Here is a 19,970-nt window from a genome sequence, read left to right on the forward strand (position 1 = left end):
ATAGGTCTGTTATCATGTGATGTATCCGGGCGAACCCCTTTGGAACGCTTCTTAAGGGGAACCTTGCCGTCATGAGTATGATTCCGTTTGGAAGTGGCCTTTTTATGGGTATGAAAACCTCTAGCCAACTTAGAAACTGAAGTTTCTGGCGACCAGTATTGTACAGATGGGGTAGAAACATTTGTAATAGGAATATTCGGAATTGGAATATTTTGCCCAGATTGAGACAGAACTAAGGATATAGACTTAGAAATACTGTCCTGAAGTATGGAAACAGCGCATTGAACAGCTGAATTCACAGAACGAGATACAGAATCGTCCACCAGGTCCTTAATATAATTATTCAGGACCGGGTCATGGGGACCAACATTAGGGGGCCATGGTTTGGGGAAGGGTATCTCTGGAATAAATGTAAAATATATAATGAATTTTGTACAAGTGCACTTTAAAAAGCTGTCACTAGATGGCAGGATAGGCTAAGTAATGAAATAATGCAGAAAAAATAAAAGAAGATACCAGTATAGGCACAATGGAAAAGACATTTAAAGGTTTTTTTTTTTATACTTTTTTGTTCTGTACAAGAACCTAAAGTAGTCTTTACTTTGTGTATAGTGCTAAAAAAAAATAAAGGGAACACTAAGATAACACATCCTAGATCTGAATGAATGGACTAATTATATTAAATACTTTCGTCTTTACATACTACATGTAAAGACGACAACAAAATCACACAAAAATTATCAATGGAAATCAAATGTATCAACCCATGGAGGTCTGGATATGGAGTCACACTCAAAATCACAGTGGAAAACCACACTACAGGCTGATCCAACTTTGATGTAATGTCCTTAAAACAAGTCAAAATGAGGCTCAGTAGTGTGTGTGGCCTCCACGTGCCCGTATGACCTCCCTACAATGCCTGGGCATGCTCCTGATGAGGTGGCGGATGGTCTCCTGAGGGATGTCCTCCTAGACCTGGACTAAAGCATCCACCAACTCCTGGACAGTCTGTGGTGCAACGTGGCGTTGGTGGATGGGGCGAGACATGATGTCCCAGATGTGCTCAATCAGATTCAGGTCTGGGGAACAGGCGGGCCAGTCCATAGCATCAATGCCTTCCTCTTGCAGGAACTGCTGACACACTCCAGCCACATGAGGTCTAGCATTGTCTTGCATTAGGAGGAACCCAGGGCCAACCGCACCAGCATATGGTCTCACAAGGGGTCTGAGGATCTCATCTCGGTACCTAATGGCAGTCAGTCTATCTCTGGCAAGCACATGGATGGCTGTGCGGCCTCCCAAAGAAATGCCACCCCACAGCCAAACCGGTCATGCTGGAGGATGTTGCAGGCAGCAGAACGTTCTCCTGTGTCTCCAGACGTTTGCCATATGTGCTCGGTGTGATCCTGCTTTCATCTGTGAAGAGCACAGGGTGCCAGTGGCGAATTTGCCAATCTTGGTGTTCTCTAGCAAATGCCAAACGTCCTGCATGGTGTTGGGCTGTAAGCACAACCCCCACCTGTGGACTTCGAGCCCTCATACCACCCTCATGGAGTCTGTTTCTGACCGTTTGAGTGGACACATGCGCATTTGTGGCCTGCTGGAGGTCATTTTGCAGGGCTTTGGCAGTGCTCCTCCTTGCACAAAGGTGGAAGTGGTGGTTCTGCTGCTGGGTTGTTGCCCTCCTATGGCCTATTCCACGTCTCCTGATGTACTGGCCTGTCTCCTGGTGGCGTGTCTCCTGGTAGCGCCTCCATGCTCTGGACACTACGCTGACAGACACAGCAAACCTTCTTGCCACAGCTTGCATTGATGTGCCATCCTGGATGAGCTGCACTACCTGAGCCACTTATGTGAGTTATAGACTCTGTCTCATGCTACCACTAGAGTGAAAGCACCGCCAGCATTCAAAAGTGACAAAAAAATCAGCCAGGAAGCATAGGAACTGAGAAGTGGACTGTGGTCACCACCTGCAGAACCACTCCTTTATTGGGGGTGTCTTGCTAATTGCCTATCATTTCCACCTGTTGTCTGTTCCATTTGCACAACAGTATGTGAAATTGATTGTCAATCAGTGTTGCTTCTTGAGTGGACAGTGTGATTTCACAGAAGTGTGATTGACTTGGAGTTACATTGTGTTGTTTAAGTGTTCCATTTTTTTTATTAATTTTTTTTTTATTTATTTTGAGGAAAACAGCGTGCAAACTCCAGAAATCCTTCTTCCTCTCTGTGTAACATGTGGAGCATAAAACATGAGAGGAAAGGGTTACAGAGCAGAGTGCAGTGATTGGCTGACATCTCAGTGACACACAGTGAGGGAGGAAGTTTAGTCATGTACAGTGAGGGCAAAAGAGGGACACGCCCCCTCCTTCTCAGAAGATGAAAATTCAGTGTGATCTGATATAAGCTGATTTTAAAAGAAATATAGAAGCTAGACACATAAAAGTTGAGGTGTGCATGTGCATGATCAGGATGAGGTACTGAGTAACATAATTTTTTTTTCTGGGATATGATAGGATAAGGAGTAAAGGGGTTAATCAAGCAAAATAAAGACTTCTAAAGGGTTGTGTTACATTGTTTCACTTTATTATGGATTATGTGATCTCCTCATGCTGCTGCCACCTCCAGGCTCTGTCATTGTGCTTCTCTGCGGCCTACATAGGCTGCCGCCATCTCCAGGCTCTGTCATTCTGCCGCCATATGGTATCCTCATGCTGCTGCCACTTCCAGGCTCTGTCATTGTGCCGCTCTGCGGCCTACATAGGCTGCCGCCACCTCCAGACTGTGTCATTGTGCCACCATATGGTCTCCTCGTACTGCTGCCACATCCAGGCTCTATCATAGTGTCGCCCTATGGTCTCGTCATGCTGCTGCCACCTCCAGGCTCTGTCATTGTGCCGCCATGTCTCCTTGTTATATTGATTTTGTGGTAATACAGTATTTTTTTCAAAGTAAACACTTCGGGCCCCTGGGACACTCAGTCATGAGCATCGGGGGGGGGGGGGCGCTGAGAGGCAGGGGCTGAAACAGGTGGTAGCTCACCTCGCGGCTGACCGCCAGCTCAATTTTAATATACAAGTACGAGATTTTTCACTGCAGCAATTATACACTATTGGAGCTAGAATTACCGCAGCTACTGGCACCAGACTTGCCCTCCATTGGGTCCTCAAAAAAGTATTTAAAAAGTTTGCTCATTACAATTACCAGGCTCTGTCATTGTTCCGCCATGTGATCTCCTCACTGCTGTTGGCATATTAAACTTGTTAATCTCTTAAAAATCTTCAATTGACATTTAAAAAATCTCTTTAACCCCTTAAGGACAATGGACGTACTCCTACGCCCCCATTTCTGATTCCTTAAGGACCGAGGACGTAGGAGTACGTCCTGTCCATTCCCGGCCCCCTGCCGCTAGCCGGAGGGGAGCCGGTGCCCGATGCCTGCTGAAATCGTTCAGCAGGCATCGCGGCATATCGCCCAGGGGGGTCATTATGCCCCCCCATGTCGGCGATGGCCGCAGATCGCTGGACAATTCAGTCCAGCGATCTGCGGCGATTCCGGGTCAATCGGGTCTCCAGTGACCCGGTGACCCGGAATTACTGGCTGATCGGGACGTCAGAGACGGCCCCGAACAGCCATAGCCAGCAGGGGTGAGGTGGCACTGGTGCCACCTCACGATCGCCCTGATTTGTCGGCCAGTTTACCGGCCAGTGTCACTCCCGCAAGCCGCTCCGCCCCTCTTCCAGAGGACGTGAGCGGGTGCAGGAAGAAGACCCTGGAGCTGGGGACCCCGATCCCCAGTGTCAATGTTGGGATCGGGGCCCCAGGAGCAGCGGCGGCGGCGGCGGGACTGACCTGTGTCCCGGAGCAGCAGCAGGAGGTGAGTGACAGCCTCCTGCTGTTGCTTAGCAACAGCTCCCAGCATGCAAAAAGAGCATGCTGGGAGCTGTAGTTATGCAACAGCAGGAGGTAGACCACCACAACTCCCAGCATTCCCTTATGGGCATGCTGGGACTTATAGTTTTGCAAAAGCTGGAGGCACATTTTTTCTATGGAAAAGTGTACCCTCAGCTGTTGTATAACTACAACTCCCAGCTTGCACAATCAGCTAAAGTGCATGCTGGGAGGTGTAGTGGTGCATCTGGTGGTTGCATAACTACAACTCCCAGCATGCCTGTTGGCTGTCGGTGACTGCTGAGAGTTGTAGTTTTGCAACAGCTGAAGGCACACTGAGTTAAGTAGCAAACCAGTGTGTCTCCAGCTGTTGCATAACTACAATCCCCAGCCAAAGTAGTATGCCTCCAGCTGTTGCATAACTTCAAGACCCAGCATGCCCTTCCGCTGTCCGTACATGCTGGGGGTTGTAGCTTTTGCAACAGCTGAAGGCACACTGGTTGCAAAACACAGTTTGTTACCAAACTCGGTGTTTCACAACCAGTGTGCCTCCAGCTGTTGCAAAACTACAACTCCCAGCATGCACTGATAGACCATACATGCTGGGAGTTGTAGCTTTGGAACAGCTGGATGTTTCTTCCCCCCCAATGTGAATGTACAGGGTACACTCACATGGGCGGAGGTTTACAGTAAGTATCCGGCTGCAAGTTTGAGCTGGGGCAAATTTTCTGCCGCAGCTCAAACTGCCAGCGAGAAACTACTCTGAACCTCCGCCCGTGCAACTGTACCCTAAAAACACTACACTACACTACCAAAAAATTAAATAAAAAGTACAAAAACTACACATACCCCTACACAGCCCCCCTCCCCAATAAAAATGAAAAACGTCTGGTACGCCACTGTTTCCAAAACGGAGCCTACAGCTGTTGCACAACAACAACTCCCAGTATTGCCAGATAGCCACTGACTGTCTAGGCATGCTGGGAGTTTTACAACCGCTGGAGGCTCCCTGTTTGGGAATCACTGGCGTTGAATACCCCTATGTCCACCCCTATGCAAGTCCCTAATTTAGGCCTCAAATGCGCATGGCGCTCTCACTTTGGAGCCCTGTCGTATTTCAAGGCAACAGTTTAGGGCTGCATATGGGGTATCGCCGTACTCGGGAGAAATTGTGTTACAAATTTTTTTTTTTACATATGCAAAAGTCGTGAAACACCTGTGGGGTATAAAGGTTCACATTACCCCTTGTTACGTTCCCCGTGGGGTCTAGTTTCCAAAATGGTATGCCATGTGTTTTTTTTTTTTTTTTTTTTTTTTGCTGTTCTGGCACCATAGGGCCTTCTTAAAGGTGACATGCCCCCCAAAAACCATTTGTCACTCCTTCCCTTCTGAGCCCTCTACTGCGCCCGTCGAACAATTAACATAGACATATGAGGTATGTCCTTACTCGAGAGAAATTGGGTTTCAAATACAAGTAAAAATTTTCTCCTTTATACCCCTTGCAAAAATTCAAAAATTGGGTCTACAAGAACATGCGAGTGTAAAAAGTGAAGATTTTGAATTTTCTCCTTCACTTTGCTGCTATTCCTGTGAAACACCTAAAGGGTTAATGCACTTACTGAATGTCATTTTGAATACTTTGGGGGGTACAGTTTTTATAATGGGGTCTTTTATGGGGTATTTCTAATATGAAGACCCTTCAAATCCACTTCAAAACTGAACTGGTCCCTGAAAAATTGTGAGTTTGAAAATTTTGTGAAAAATTTCAAAATTGCTGCTGAACTTTGAAGCCCTCTGGTGTCTTCCAAAAGTAAAAACTCATAAATTTTATGATGCAAACATAAAGTAGACATATTGTATATGTGAACAAAATTTTTTTTTATTTTGAATATCCATTTTCCTTACAAGCAGAGAGCTTCAAAGTTAGAAAAATGCTAAATTTTCATTTTTTTCATCAAATTTGGGGATTTTTCACCAAGAAAGGATGCAAGTTACCACAAAAATTTACCACTATGTTAACGCAGAATATGTCACGAAAAAACTATCTCAGAATCAGAATGATAACTAAAAGCATTCCAGAGTTATTAATGTTTAAAGTGACAGTGGTCAGATTTGCAAAAAACCACTTTGGTCCTTAAGGTGTAAAATGGCCTGGTCCTTAAGGGGTTAATCTCTTCAATTGTGACGCCATATGGTCTCCCGACCCTGCTGCCACATCCATGTAATCTGCATGTCATACTGAATAAAAGTCTTATTTCACTAACCCAGCACACTCCTTATGTGTGTTAGCGCAAGGCAAAGTGTTCTACACCCCTATTGAAGGGGATAGACTTATGAAGTGGGGTACAGGGGATAGACTTATAAACTAAAAAGCAAACCCCTCTTGCATGACAGGAGATTGTGGAGTGAAACAAGTGGCCAACCCAGGCTATTTACGTGCGACTAATTCTCACTGGTGGACCAACATGAAATGTGCATTGTGTGATACACAGGGCAACCTAGAACCATATTATAGCAATGGAAGTAGGAATATATAAAAAGGAGAAAACACAGCCCCAGAAACCAGGGTATTGATATGCATACATGAGAAAACTTAAATAGTACAGTATTGCTGAGAGTAAATCATACCCCACTGCTTATAGCTGTTTATATACCGGTATTATCCATATTTACCGTGCAGTAATCAGAAGCAGAACTCTACTGCAGTGATAGGTTGGCACTACATAGTAGGAAATATACAAACTACACCCAGTGTACTGTTTGGATATTTTGATAAATCATTTTTTGTCCATTTCCTCTTTTCAATTGATTATGATAAAAGTGCTTTTTTAAACCAAGGGGGTGTCTAGTAGAGGGTCTTATTCCCTGCGGGGGGGGGGGGGGGGGGGGGGTAATCCCTAAGGGATTGGTTATGGAAGGCTTGCCAGCTGTCTTGCCAAAAAATACCAGCCATGCTAATTTGCATAGCTAACTATATATGCGTAACAACACAGATGGTGATATAAATTATATAAATGCAGGGGGAAATTTTCCTAAATCAAGCAATACAGGGCTGTATGAGGGCTCATTTAGGTACAATCTTTGTTTTGATGTGACTTTTTCATCACTTTTTATTAATTATTTTCTGATTAATATTTTTTTTTAAATTAATTTGTTGGTTATGTATTAGAGTAGACACTGGTAGCTTGTGATGAGATAGAACTTGGTTTACTTATGTGGATTAAACTGCAAACATACAAAACAAATCAGCAGACTGTAACAGGAGGAATCTTGGGATGAAGGGAAGAAGAGAAAGAACCAACAAGTTTACAGATATGCCAGTAACCTTAGTGGACAGTGCCATCTACAGGTCAAGTGCTATTAATACACAATATATAGTACATGCTGTTGCATTCTCAACATCATTAATATTATATTTTAATAGTTTGGACATTTACACAAGCGGCAATACCACATATGTTTATGTTTACTTTTGTTTCATAATATTATTTATAACATGGGCAAAACGGATTGTGATTCAAACTTTTATTAGATGGGTGGGGATTATACACATTTATTATCAGCACCATTTCGACCCCCCCCAGTGCAATTCCAGTTTACCACCCCTGTGCTATTACCCCCCCCCCCCCCCATCCCCCTGTGCCATTTCAATCCCCCTCTGATCTACCCTGAGCCATTTCATTTAAATTCCCCCTCTGATCTCCCTTGTGCCATTTTAATCCCACTGATCCCCCTTGTGCCATTTTAATTCCCCCTCTGATCCCCCTTGTGCCATTTCAATCACAGTGGCACAGCTGTCTAAAAGTGGCTTCTTGTGGCCGCAGCCCTAAAGCCCTTGTTCGACTGTGCACGCGGGGCCTGGAGGAGGAGCTCCAGGAGTGCCAATGTTAATCCGGCCCTGGCTAAGCCCCTACATTTATAAGATTCCGGCCGGTCTCTGCCCTGAAAAATACCAACCATTGCATTGTTGGTATTTTTAATACAAATTGTACAAATAGTGAAAAAATGAAAGTAGAGGGAAACCACTCATTAAGTCCTTTAAGATTTCTTTATTTCATCCAGAAGTAAAAACATTCCAGTAAAAAGGTTCCATGCTGCAAGCATCTAGGGCTGGAAAGCTTAGTGCTCATTCATCATACAGATACAATGGGGATCAAAAGTTTGGACACCCCAGGTAAAATTTGTATTAATGTGCATAATGAAGCCAAGGAAAGATGGAAAAATCTCCAAAAGGCATCAAATTACATATTAGACATTCTTATAATATGTCAACAAAAGTTAGATTTTATTTCCATCATTTACACTTTCAAAATAACAGAAAACAAAAAAAAATGGCGTCTGCAAAAGTTTGGGCACCCTCCAGAATTTATAGCATGCACTGCCCCCTTTGCAAAGCTGAGACCTGCCAGTGTCATGGATTGTTCTCAATCATCATCTGGGAAGACCAGGTGATGTCAATCTCAAAGGTTTTAAATGCCCAGACTCATCTGACCTTGCCCCAACAATCAGCACCATGGGTTCTTCTAAGCGGTTGTCTAGAAATCTGAAACTGAAAATAGTTGACGATCACAAAGCTGGAGAAGGCTATAAGAAGATAGCAAAACGTTTTCAGATGTCAATATCCTCTGTTCGGAATGTGATTAAGAAATGGCAGTCATCAGGAACAGTGGAAGTTAAAGCAAGATCTGGAAGACCAAGAAAAATATCAGACAGAACAGCTCGCAGGATTATGAGAAAAACAATTCAAAACCCACGTTTGACTGCACAATCCCTCCAGAAAGATCTGGCAGAAACTGGAGTTGTGGTACACTATTCCACTATAAAGAGATACTTGTACAAATATGGTCTTCATGGAAGAGTCATCAGAAAAAAACCTCTTCTACGTCCTCACCACAAAAATTAGCGTTTGAACTTTGCAAATGAACATATAGACAAGCCTGATGCATTTTGGAAACAAGTTCTGTGGACCAATGAGGTTAAAATTAAACTTTTTGGCTGGAATGAGCAAAGGTACGTTTGGAGAAGAAGGGGAACAGAATTTAATGAAAAGAACCTCTGTCCAACAGTTAAGCATGGGGGTGGATGAATCATTCTTTGGGGTTGTATTGCAGCCAGTGGCACAGGGAACATCTCACCAGTAGAAGGAAAAATGGATTCAATTAAATTGAAAAGAACCTCTGTCCAACTGTTAAGCATGGGGGTGGATCAATCATTCTTTGGGGTTGTATTGCAGCCAGTGGCACAGGGAACATCTCACTAGTAGAAGGAAAAATGGATTCAATAAAATTTCAGCAAATTTTGGATGCTAACTTGATGCCATCTGTGAAAAAGCTGAAGTTAAAGAGAGGATGGCTTCTACAAATGGATAATGATCCTAAACACACCTCGAAATCCACGGGGGATTACATCAAAAGGTGTAAACTGAAGGTTTTGCCATGGCCTTCACAATCTCCTGACCTCAACATAATTGAAAATCTATGAATAGACCTTTGAAGAGCAGTGCGTGACAGACAGCCCAGAAATCTCAAAGAACTGGAAGACTTTTGTAAGGACGAATGGGCAAAGATATCTCAAACAAGAATTGAAAGACTCTTGGCTAGCTAGAAAAAGCGTTTACAAGCTGTTAGTGATACTTGCCAAAGGGGGCAGTACAAGATATTAACTCTGCAGGGTGCCCAAACTTTTGCAGACGCCATTTTTTTGTTTTCTCTTATTTTGAAAGTGCAAATGATGGAAATAAAATCTAACTTTTGTTGACATATTATAAGAATGTCTAATCTGTAATTTTTCCATCTTTCCTTGGTTTCTTTATGCAAATTTAAAAAATACAAATTTTTACCTGGGGTGCCCAAACTTTTGATCCCCACAGTAGGTGACACCTTTTCCTGAAATTGCCATGCTTCTACAGACTGGATATTCACACTTGATATGCTTTTTCTGAGCGAAACCATTGAAAACGCCCGCTAGCATATAACAGTTTTTGTTGTGTACATTTATTTTATTATATTGTACTGCATATATAATACACATTTTATATATTGTGTTTTTTAATGTATTTAATGTATTTTTTGTATATGTGCAGTACAGACCAAAAGTTTGGACACACCTTCTCATTCAGAGTTTTCTTTATTTTCATGACTATGAAAATTGTAGATTCACACTGAAGGCATCAAAACTATGAATTAACACATGTGGAATTATGTACATAACAAAAAAGTGTGAAAATATGTCATATTCTAGGTTCTAGCCACCTTTTACTTTGATTACTGCTTTGCACACTTTGCACACTCTTGAGCTTCAAGAGGTAGTCACCTGAAATGGTCTTCCAAAAGTCTTGAAGGAGTTCCCAGAGATGCTTAGCACTTGTTGGCCCTTTTTGCCTTCACTCTGCAGTCCAGCTCACCCCAAACCATCTCGATTGGGTTCAGGTCCAGTGACTGTGGAGGCCAGGTCATCTGGCGCAGCAACCCCATCACTCTCCTTCTTGGTCAAATAGCCCTTACACAGCCTGGAGGTGTTTGGGGTCATTGTTCTGTTGAAAAATAAACGATGGTCCAACTAAACGCAAACCGGATGGAATAGCATGCCGCTGCAAGATGCTGTGGTAGCCATGCTGGGTCAGTATGCCTTCAATTTTGAATAAATCCCCAACAGTGTCACCAGCAAAGAACCCCCACACCACCACACCCCCTCCTCCACACCAGCATACCTGTGAAGTGAAAACCATTTCAGGTGACTACCTCTAGAATCTCTACAAGAGAATGCCAAGAGTGCGCAAAGCAGTAATCAAAGCAAAAGGTGGCTACTTTGAAGAACCTAGAATATGATATTTTCAGTTGTTTCACACTTTTTTGTTATGTATATAATTCCACATGTGTTTATTCATAGTTTTGATGCCTTCAATGTGAATCTACAATTTTCATAGTCATGAAAATAAAGAAAACTCTGAATGAGAAGGTGTGTCCAAACTTTTGGTCTGTACTGTATATTTTTACATGTTCATATAAGGGTTAAAGGGGTACTCCCGTGAAAACCGTTTTTCTTGTAAATCAACTGGTGGCAGAAAGTTAAACATATTTGTAAATTACTTCTATTAAAAAATCGTAATTATTCCTGTACTTATTAGCTGCTGAATACTACAGAGGAAATTCTTTTTGGAATGCTCTCTGATGACATCACGACCACAGTTCTCTCTGCTGACGTTATTATAATAATAATAATGCTTTATTTATTGTTGTCCTTAGTGGGATTTGAACCTAAGTCCCCAGCACTGCTAACCACTGAGCCACCATGCTGCCCTTAGCATACATCTAATATGCATCTAATATGCATGGTTGCTAAAATGGACAGAGATGTCAGCAGAGAGCACTGTGCTCGTGATGTCATCAATGTTCCAAAAAGAAAGGAATTTCTTCTGTAGCATTCAGCAGCTAATAAGTACTGGAAGGATTAAGATTTTTTAATAGAAGTAATTTACAAATATGTTTAACTTTCTGCCACCAGTTGATTTAAAAGAAAAAAGGTTTTCACCGGAGTACCCCTATAATGGTGTGATATAAATACCATTGGCCTTTGTTTCCAATATGCCTGATAAAGCGTAGTTGTCACGAAACTCATTGCATTATGGGTAATAAATCATTTTAGCCCCTTGAAGAGTCCCAGCGCCTTTCTTGATCCTGACGTTACCTTGGAGGTGTGCTTGTTGGATCCGTTGTGTCTTTGCCAGGCGCGGCTGCAGGGTCTTGTCTGTTTCATATCTTATGCTGACACCATAGTTGTACATGGACAGTACAACCACCCTTGGTGAACATCAGTCACTTCTGGTTTTGAATATTCAGTGGTGTATACACATGATACATTGGGGGTGATTTACTAATGTGATCCTGACTTTTTTTCCCTCTGGTTTTGCACCTAAATTGTGCTGCACATTTTATGCTCCAGATATTGTGACCAAAAAACCCAAACAACCCTCTGTTTTACTCAAAATTCTGTGGAAAGGGACGTGTCCGAAGGAAAAAGGGGGCGAGTTGAAAAAATCCCTACAAATTTACTTATGTTCCCACATAACGTGGTGAAGTTAAGCTCTGGAAAACCCGACAGCTGTAAATATCATGGAAAACTACCAGTTGGGGAAAATATACCCTTGATCAAAACAGCACTCCATGAAGTACCAAGTACAGTATGTCTGCTATGACTCCTTAAGGGTGCATTCCCACACGGCGTATTTTGCTGCGTATTTGCTGCGTATTTGGTGCTGCGTATTTTCCTACCCATTGACTTCAACAGGGAAAATAAAATACGCAGCAGCAAATACGCAGCAAATACGCCGTGTGGGAACGTACCCTTAGAAAGGATAAAATAAAGAATCTAGATGTTTTTACTTTGAAGACCGGAGTGCTGGCTATATATTAACCTGGTGCCTGCTGAATTATCAACTGTGGTTATCAACTGTAAAGGTGCCAATACTTCTGCTGACAGAATCAATGGAGCTATCAGCATGGTCAAGCATCATCACCAGGCGTTCAGCAATCATCCACTAGACTTTGGGAAGACTACCTTCATCCAGCACCACATCAACATAGCAGACCATCCTCCTATCAAGGAAAGACCTCAACCAGTTGCACCTGCGATGTACCAGATTGTAAATAGATTGCTTAACCCCTTAAGAACCCAGCCCATTTATACCTTAAAGACCCGGCAATTTTTTGAACATCTGACCACTGTCACTTTAAGCATTAATAACTCTGGGATGCTTTTACCTTTCATTCTGATTCCGTTATTGTTTTTTCGTGACATATTCTACTTTATGTTAGTTGTAAATTTTTGCCGATACATGAATCATTTCTTGGTGAAAAATTCCCAAATTTGATAGAAAAATGCAAAACTTTCACTTTTTTCAACTTTGAAGCTCTCTGCTTGTGAAGAAAACAGATATTCCAAATAAATTATATATTGATTCACATATACATCATGTCTACTTGATATTTTCATCATAAAGTTGACATGTTTTTACTTTTGGACGACAGTTCAGCATCAATTTTCCAATTTTTTGCAAAATTTTCTAAATCGGAATTTTTCAGGGACCAGTTCAGTTTTGAAGTGGATTTGAAGGGCTTTCTTATTGAAAAAATACCCCATAAATGACCACATTATAAAAAACTGCACCCCTCAAAGTATTCAAAATGATATTCAGAAAGTTTGTTAACCCTTTAGGTGTTTTACAGGAATAGCAGCAAAGTGAAAGAGAAAATTCAAAATCTTCATTTTTTTACACTCGCATGTTCTTGTAGACCCAGTTTTTAAAATTTTTACAAGGGGTAATAGGAGAAAAAGCCCCCAAAATTTGTAACACAATTTCTCTCGAGTAAGGAAATACCTCATATGTGGATGTCAAGTGTTCGGCGGGCGCAGTAGAGGGTTCAGAAGGGAAGGAGCGGCAATGGGATTTTGGAGAGCGAATTTTGCTGAAATGGTTTTTGGGTGGCATGTCACATTTAGGAAGCCCCTATGGTGCCAGAACAGCAGACCCCCCCCCCCCCCCACATGGCATACCATTTTGGAAACTACACCCGTCAAGGCATGTAACAAGGGGTACAGTTAGCCTTAATACCCCACAGGTGTTTAACGACTTTTCGTTAAAGTCGGATGTGTAAATGAAAAAAATTTTTTTCACTAAAGTGCAGTTTTTTCCCCAAATTTATCATTTTTACAAAGGGTATTGGGAGAAAATGCCCCCCAAAATTTGTAACCCCATCTCTTCTGAGTATAATAATACCCCATGTTAGGACGTAAAATGCTGTGCGGGCGAACTACAATGCTCAGAAGAGAAGGAGTCACATTTAGCTTTTGGGGGGCATGTCGCATTTAGGAAGCCCCTATGTTGCCAGAACAGCAAAAAAAAACACATGGCATACTATTTTGGAAACTATACCCCTCAAGGAATGTAACAAGGGATACAGTGAGCCTTAACACCCCACAGGTGTTTGTGACTTCTCGTTAAAGTCGGATGTGTAAATGAAAAAAAATTTTTTCACTAAAATGCTGTTTTTTTCCCAAATTTTACATTTTTACAAGGGGTAATAGGAGAAAATGACCCCCAAAATTTGTAACCCCATTTCTTCTGAGTATGGAAATAACCCATGTGTGGTAGTCAAGTGCCCTGCTGGTGCACTACAATGCTCAGAAGAAGAGGAGCTCCATTGAGCTTTTTGAAAGAGAATTTGTTTGGAATGGAAGTCGGGGGCCATGTGCGTTTACAAAGCCCCCTGTGGTGCCAGTTGACCCCCCAACATGTGACCCCATTTTGGAAACTAAACCCCTCACAGAATTGAATGTAATAAGGGGTGCAGTGAGTATTTACACCCCACTGTAATTTTTCATTTGCACAGCCCACTGTTCCAAAGATCTGTCAGACACCTGTGGGGCGTAAATGCTCAGTGTACCCCTTATTACATTCTGTGAGGGGTGTAGTTTCCAAAATGGGATCACATGTGTGGGGGGTCCATTGTTCTGTTGCTATGGGGGCTTTGTAAACACACGTGGCCTTCAATTCCAGAACAAATTTTCTCTTCAAAATCCCAATGGCACTCACTCTCTTCTGAGCATTGTAGTTCGCCCGCAGAGCACTTTACATCCACATATGGGGTATTTTCTTATTCAGAAGAAATGGGGTGACAAATTTTGGGAGGCTTTTTTCCAATTTTCCCTGGTGAAAATGACGAATTTTCATTAAAGTTGTATGGGAAAATTAAAAAAAAAATTCACTAAAATGCTGGTGTTACCCTAATTTTTCAAACACCTGTGGCGTGTTAAAGCTCACTATACCCCTTGTTACGTTCCGTGAGGGGTGTCGTTTCCAAAATGGGGTCACATGTGGGTATTTATTTTTTTTGCGTTCATGTCAGAACCGCTGTAAAATCAGCCACCCCTGTGCAAATCACCAATTTAGGCCTCAAATGTACATAGTGCGCTCTCACTCCTGAACATTTTTGTGCGTCCGCAGAACATTTTACACCCACATATGGGGTATTTCTGTACTCAGGAGAATTTTGGGGGTCTTTTTTTTTTTCTTTTACCGCTTGTGAAAATAAAACATTTTTTTACACTAGTGTAGCCCCCAACTTTTCCTTTTCATAAGGGGTAAATGGAAAAAATCCCCCCAAAATTTGAAGTGCAATTTCTCCCGAGTACGGAAATACCCCATATGTGACCCTAAACTGTTTCCTTCAAATACGACAGGGCTCCGAAGTGAGAGCGCCATGCGCATTTGAGGACTACATAGGGATTGCATAGGGGTGGACTACGCCAGTGATTCCCAAACAGGGTGCCTCCAGCTGTTGCTAAACTCCCAGCATGCCTAGACAGTCAGTCGCTGTCCGGAAATGCTGGGAGTTGTTGATTTGCAACAGCTGGAGGCTCCGTTTTGGAAACACTGCCGTACGATACTTTTTTCATTTTTATTGGGAGGGACAGTGTAAAAGGGTGTATATGTAGTGTTTTACCCTTTATTATGTGTTAGTGTAGTGTAGTGTTTTTAGGGTACATTCGCACTGGCGGTCGTTTACGGTGAGCTTCCCGCTAGGAGTTTGCGCTACGGCGAAAAATTTGCCGCAGCCCAAACTTGAAGCAGAAAACTGTAAACCCACCAGTGTGAATGTACCCTGTACATTCACATGGGGGGGGGGCAAACCTCCAGCTGTTTCAAAACTACAACTCCCAGCATGTACTGACGGACAGTGCATGCTGGGAGTTGTACTTTTGCAACAGCTGGAGGCACACTGGTTGGAAAACCTTCAGTTAGGTTCTGTTACCTAACTCAGTATTTTCCAACCAGTGTGCCTCCAGCTGTTGCAAAACTGATGTAGTTATGCAACAGCTGGAGGTACGCAACTACAACTCCCAGCATGCCAAGACAGCTGTTTGCTGTTTTGGCATGCTGGGATTTGCAGTTTTGCAATATCTGGAGGGCTACAGTTAGAGACCACTGCACAGTGATCTCCAAACTGTGGCCCTCCAGATGTTGCAAAACTACAAATCCCAGCATGCCCAGACAGCAAACTGCTGTGTAGGCATGCTAGGAGTTGTAGTTTTGCAAGATCTAGAGGGCCACAGTTGGATCACTGCACAGTGATCTCCAAACTGTAGCCCTCCAGCTGTTGCAAAACTGCAAATACCAGCATGCCCACACAGAAAATAGCTGTCTGGGCATGCTGGGAGTTGTAGTTTTGCAACATCTGGAGGGCTACAGTATAGAGAGCACTGGTCTCAGACTGTAGCCCTCCAGATGTTGCTAGGCAACTCACCGGCTTCCGTAGGATCCAGGGAGTCGCATAGCCGTCATTTTCTTCCGCCGATCGTCGCCCGCTGCCTCCACCGATCATCGTCCGCTGCCATCACCGATGGGTGAGTGGACTTCGCCCCCGTTCTGCCCCGCCAATTGTGGGTGGACAGAACGGGGAAAACGAAAGTTAAAGGGGTACTACTGTGCTGACAACTTATCCCCTATCTAAAGGATAGGGGATAAGTTGCCTGATCGTGTGGGGTCCCGCCGCTGGGGACCCCCGCGATCTCGCACGCAGCACCCCGCTCTTATCATGCTCTGGAGCGAACATGCGCTCCGGGTCTGATGACTGACGATCACGGGGCCGGAGTATCGTGACATCACGGCTCCGCCCCCATGTGACATCACGCTCCGTCCCCTCAATGTAAGTCTATGGCAGGGGGCGAGACAGCTGTTAGATGTTTGCTCCGGGGCCTGATGAGAGCGGGGAGCTGCGTGCGAGATCAGGCAACTTATCCCCTATGCTTTAGATAGGATATAAGTTGTCAGCACGGTAGTACCCCTTTAACCCCCCACACCCGAACTGCTATTGGTCATCGTGTCTTGACGACCAATAGCAGGGATAGGAGGGGTGGCACCCTGCCACCTCACTCCTATCCCTTCAGGGGGATCGTAGGTGTCATGGACAACCGTGATCCCCCTTATATTCCGGGTCACCATAGACCCATATGACCCGGAATCGTCACAAATCGCAGGTGTGAATTCACTTGCGATTTGCGCCGATTGCCGACATGGGGGGTCTAATGACCCCCCTGGGCATTTGCGCGGGGTGCCTGCTGATCAATATCAGCAGTCACCCCGGTCCGGTCCCCGCCCAGTGCGCGTCAGGGACCGAAATTCCCACGGGGGTACAGGTACGGCCTGGGTCCCTATGTGGTTAAAGGGATAAAGGATACTAATTGTGTGGTCTCATTGTGTACTTTCATATGCATCAAGAACACCTGAACCAGCCTCAATGAAACTGAATACTTTACTGCTATAAATCGACGACCCTCTTTTTTTTTTTTTCACAGGGCATATCTTTCTCATCCTCTGGCAATCCCTGGTGGCCAAAATGCTCTTTCGAGAGTGTATATCCTCCGTTGTCTTTGAGGTTGCCTGCATATCCAGGTGTGGTGCGCCACTATAGTGAGTAGTGGCAGGGCCACGGTGTTGCAGTGAGTGATGGGATCAGATGTTATTAACCACGGGGGTCGGATGGTATTAACCCCTATGTGTTCGTGACGCCAGTGTGATTTTTGGGTTCTGGAACACCACGCGCCCGGATTCTCAGCTATCCCACGGGCTAGTAGTGAATAAAGAGTCCACAACCAGTTACGGGTAAACGGAGGCTTTACTGAATAGAAGACAGGTGTAATTATCTACACAGCTATGGCCAGATTGTCCCAGAGATGTGACCAGTACCCAGAGGACCTCGCAGCTTGCTGGACCAATACTTGTAATTAACTTGACTTTAACTTGTACTTTAGACTTGACAGTTATTAGACTGGACTTGACTATGTGCAGGACTTGACTAGATGCAGTGACAGCAGACATAGACTTGACTTACTGGAGAGTTGTAGCTTTGTGGAACTCCAGATGCTGAACACTGTCCTGAGATTCTCTGGTAGCTGCTTCAGCAAAGGCTTGGATGTTACAGCTATGAGCGCATAATTCAAAGAGACTGAATTAAAGATGGCTGCCCCTTATATAGTGAGGGGCTGGACTATAGCCCATTGGTTAAGCTGTGGGTCATAGGTTAAACCAGGTGATCTCTGGGATTACATATTGCAACAAATCATATAACAGTATAACATAACATGTGATCAGCTTACTCACACAGGTCCTTGGAGTCCTCCAAAGGTCCTATATACTATCTATACATTAGAATCCTATCTATGGTCTTAAGGTAACATACACCACATTTAATAAACTAGCAATATAACACAGGGAGTCCCTGCAGGGGAGCCCCCAGGTCACTGAGGGACTCAACCTGACAGGGCCTACAGGTAGTACAGGACTGTGTACCTGTAGTGGGACACCACACAGGGGGTGTGGAGTACACTTGCAGTTGTGTCGTCAGAAATCCCACAGCTCATACTACTGCCATGATGTTCTTAAATGAGTATGTGAAACACTATGGTTGCCCTGATGCTGTGCTTACTAATCATGGACCAGCCTAAGAAGCACAGCTTTTCCAAGAGTTATGCCAATACCACGAATGTAAAAAGCTGCAAACAAAGGCATACCATCCTCAAGAAAACAGCCTTTGAGAGAAGGGGAATGAAATCTTCATTAACATGCTGATATCTGCTTCGGTTGCTAAGCAAGCAGAATGGCCTGAACTTCTAGATGAACTTGTCCAGACCTACAATAATATGACCCACTGTTCTACTGGCTACTTTCCATTCTACCTTATGTTTGGACGACGAGGAAAACTCCTAAAAGACTGTATATAAAGTACAAAGAGACAGCAGAACTCTACTCAGTCATGCACCATAACCACTAGAAATTTCACCTCCACAGCAGATTATATATCCTTATGTTTCTGCAAAAGAATCAATGAAAAGAGCATCTTCCACTAGCAAATTAATGTTTGCCCCACAATTCTTTGTACCTGGTTACTATCAGTTTATCTCTGCTCCAGAACTAACAGAAACTAGAGACTGTCCAGTATCTGCACCAGCAGAACTTGGGCTGAGAAGCTCCAGGCAAAGCACTAAAGATATTCCACCTTCTTGCCTTCTTGCTATAAGGATTAAAAACTATAGGGGACATTTATTCATCTGCATTATTGGCATAGACTGAAAAGTTGCAGATTTTTTGTGCAAAACAGGGCAATAATGGGGACGCAAATTCACACGCAGCAGGTGTGGTGTCAGCATGCGCCACAATTATCACACTTTAAGCCTGCAAACAGTCATTGTTAACTTATTTTTGCACTACAAGCTATAATTATTTAGATATTTATTTATATTTGTTTCATATCAAAAACTGTATATGCAATTCAGTGCAACCAGATATATTTATGCACAATCTACCACTATCTAAAGACAGCTGCTACTTTTCCATTGCCAAGATTGAATTTTTAAAGGACAACTGTAGTGCAAGACGTTTAGATATTGCTGTGCCCGGGCTTCAAAAATAAACAAAATCAATTTTAACATACCTTCCTACGTGCCCCCATCGGTCCGCTCCCGGCTCACGGTCCAGCGGTGCGAATCTCATTCAACTTCCTGGGGACGGAGACGTCACAGAGCCGTCGGCGTATCACCGGCCACAGCGATGTCCCACCCAGGCCGGTGATAGGCTGAGCGCACTGTCATGTAAGGAGCTTTGGCCGGCTTCTTACATGACAGTGGGCTCTGCCTATCACCGGCCGGGGCGGGACATCGCTGCGGCCGGTGATACGCCGACAGCTCTGTGACGTCTCCGTCCCCAGGAAGTTGAATGAGATTCGCACCGCTGGACCGTGAGGCCGATACCGGACCGACGGGGGCACGTAGGAAGGTGTGTTAAAGTTTATTTTGTTTATTTTTGCAGCCCGGGCACAGCAATATATAAAAGTCTTGCACTACAGTTGTCCTTTAAATCCTGTCTGCCATTGTGTAATATTTTCTTCCGGAAGTTGGGCTAAACTTGTTCATTTAGTGTGACTATATGTGTGACTAGTTTATACGTACTAACAGGCAGAAGGTCTTAATAAGGAGCCTTCCAAGTCTGACCTTCTCTCCTCAAAGGGCTAGGACCCCTCTAGTCT

This window comes from Hyla sarda, chromosome 3 (assembly GCF_029499605.1).
Source record: "Hyla sarda isolate aHylSar1 chromosome 3, aHylSar1.hap1, whole genome shotgun sequence".
Classification (NCBI taxonomy): Eukaryota; Metazoa; Chordata; class Amphibia; order Anura; family Hylidae; genus Hyla; species Hyla sarda.